Source organism: Phoxinus phoxinus (genome assembly GCF_949152265.1).
Source record: "Phoxinus phoxinus genome assembly, chromosome: 7".
In the NCBI taxonomy this organism is placed as follows: domain Eukaryota; kingdom Metazoa; phylum Chordata; class Actinopteri; order Cypriniformes; family Leuciscidae; genus Phoxinus; species Phoxinus phoxinus.
Window position 1 is genome coordinate 31,554,765 of NC_136882.1, and position 882 is coordinate 31,555,646.

An 882-nucleotide genomic window follows, 5' to 3' on the forward strand; every position below is an offset into this window, starting at 1 on the left:
AATCGATTAGACGCATTATCACTGCATTTAAAATGCGTTTGGCGTGATCTCCAGCAGGCTATAGTATCTAAGAACACAGGGTGGAGAAACTTGAATTAAAGCTGCTATTCTAAACCCCTGTGCATGTGGTGTGTTATAATACATTCACATCCTATATTTTAACTGATTCATTTCATTATTAGTAGCTATTATAAGCCTTTGTTACGTCGAATATCTATTCATTATGATTTTAGTAATGACCACTGTTGGGCTGCGGTCCGTACACATCCTCATGAATGGTAGCCTATCTTGCTGCACCGTTTTCGTTTTAAATATATATTTATATTTTCAATCACATATAATGGGGAGGAAGAAAGAGAGAATTAATCCATTATAATAGGCAAAAATATTTTTATTTGAAAAAAAGAAAAAAAGAAAGAAAAAAATATTCAGGGTTGGCATTAATGTCATATTTCTCTTGGACCCCCTCTACTGGTCGACGAGAGAAATACAACACTGACCTAGTTGGAATCCTGTCAGAACTGTGGAGAGCTGGTGGTGAAGTCAGTGAAACAAAAGTCCTTTTTGCAAATGCTGAGGAAATCGCAACTTATTAAATTTCATATCAATACAGTAGGCCATATACATATCAGATACAATTCAATGTTAATTCAAAATAATGTTAATATTGATAAAAAACTGTGAGAGAAACCAGCCACTAATGATCTTGCCATTTCTTTATCATCCTTGGAGACTTAATAAGCTGTCATTAGGTTCTGAAAAATAATAAGTGTTTCTGAGATGTTACACTGAGATGAATGAGGAACTGAAGCAGGTCATGTTAGTCATGAAAGGTTGTGCATTTCCATTTTTTCATTGTTTCTTACTTTCTTTTACAGTAAA